We start from the raw sequence: 1,881 nt of genomic DNA, 5'->3' as shown, positions 1-1,881 counted from the left end.
AGCGGGGAATTTTGTCGGAAAACAATGAACGGACTAAGTGAGAGCTGGAGGTCCTAGGAGGGGTTGATGATAGCGGGGAAGAGAGCGAGTAGATTTGAGACGGTCGATTGCTTGGCCGGTCTCTGATTAGCACCATTCTTTCCCTCCGTCCCTCTCTCTCCTCCGCCTCCTCTATCACTTTTCTCTCTCTCCTCCTCTCCCGACTAATCAAGTCTCGCCGGCTTGACTCCCCGCGCTGGAACAGGCTGCCCGCCGCTGTACTCCTGATTAGTATCGGATTTCAGCCGGAGAGGCGGGGGCGTGGCGTGGCGTGGCGCGGCGGGTAGCACTCCCGGTAATGGCAAGCAGATCGCGCGCTTCGGAAAGTACCAAGAATTTCGATACTTTACGGTTCGCTTTTGCAGAGTAGCGGGCTAAGTTGTCTGCAACAAGGCTTTATTCCGACATGCTGATCACAAGGGTAAGGAAATAAGCAAGGGGGTGAAGTGAAAACTGATGGAAGAGCGGCTTTTATTTGGAAATTGAAATTATAATGATTGTTTGATCAATTAGTTGTTTTCTGACCGTTGTTGCACAGTGCTGTTACTTTTAAAAACTTTCCATCATTTAGTTGTTTTATAACTTTTGCGTAGGCAGCTTGATATTAATGCATCACAGCTGCCCACGCCCCAACTACTCGCAGATAACCACAAGGACTACAGCAGCGCCCCCACCCACAGCTGCCCCCACAAAACTCACCAAAAAGATCCGCGCGTCCAAAACAGCCGGCACCGCGCTCTCGGCTCTCGGCGAAACTAAAACGAAAACAAACACCCGTGTTAATTACAAGTTACGCTGTGCATCTTGCTTTATTTACCCACCTGATATTGCTCTGCTCTCCTTGCGGTCTGGCGCAGAGTGGCCGGCCGCGGTGCTGAGTCCCGCGTCCTCGTTTCGGCGCGCACGACAAAAATGCATTGTATTTTGATGGCGCGGCCTCCCTGCTCCTCAACCCGTTTAGTGTTCATCGCAATTACAGCGTGTCGCGCCTCCGCCTACCAGAGGCCCGCTGCTCTGTAATTTACTTGCAAATAATTTTAATTAGGAAATAAAAATAAAGTCGCGGTGCGGTGCGGTCCCATTCACCGCACCCTCCCGTGCGCTCTCTGTCTCTCTCCCTTTCGCCCTCACGTACACAGAGACCACGGCATTCCCCCACCCACAGCAACTCTTCTTTTCTAATTTTCCGCAATAATTATTACGCTCGGCCCTGGAGGCGGAAATTAACATCCAGTTTGTGTGTCGCGCATCTTCTTTAATAAAAAACGCGGGAAAAAAATAACTTGAGGGGGTGAACTCTTCTTGCCCCGACATAAATTCAATAAATTTTAAGGAAGATATAAGATTTTTACCGAAATATTCCGAAGCACCTTTAGTTTAAAGCAGAGACTGTGGGCCTAAATACGCCCATAGTCAGGACGCACTCCAAACTGTAACTATCTTACAGGTGACTGAACATTTAATCGTGCCTGCCTTTGGGATCTTTAATGTCAGCGACAATCCAAAAGTCTCCAGAAATGTTTCGGCCCATACTGACAGTTGCCCGACGCGCGTGTGCCGCACGCCTCCAGCGCGGTCTGTGCCCCCCATGCAAGCAAGAAGTTTGGTTGTTGCGATAAAACATGATCAACCATTTGGTATAAAAACAAAAAAACCATCTAGGCAGCAGCACACCAGTTAGAGTGCAACTTTCGACACTTGGTTTGCCTTTTCCTGCACTGTTTCCGAGGGGGCAAATAACTCCCCTTTGATGTGTACACATGATTCCCAAAATACTTGATTTTTTTTTTTGGTCTTCTAGCATTAGAAAACGCTTATTTCGACTAATTTGTACCAGTTCCA

At 48.7% G+C, this 1,881-nt stretch overlaps 1 protein-coding gene across 1 annotated transcript in view; it reads right to left on the bottom strand.

Moving 5' to 3' along the window:
- The window catches only part of LOC113205433 (uncharacterized), an 80,279-nt gene that overhangs the window by 49,133 nt on the left and 29,265 nt on the right, over positions 1-1,881 (bottom strand). The window contains exon 2 of the mRNA XM_052264781.1: positions 739-794. The gene's annotated coding sequence lies outside the window, so the exon portion shown is untranslated. The remainder of the gene's footprint in view (positions 1-738; positions 795-1,881) is intronic.

This window comes from Frankliniella occidentalis, unplaced genomic scaffold (genome assembly GCF_000697945.3).
Source record: "Frankliniella occidentalis isolate FOCC.00 unplaced genomic scaffold, Focc_3.1 Scaffold21, whole genome shotgun sequence".
Lineage (NCBI taxonomy): Eukaryota > Metazoa > Arthropoda > Insecta > Thysanoptera > Thripidae > Frankliniella > Frankliniella occidentalis.
This window is presented reverse-complemented; position numbering and strand designations above follow the sequence as displayed.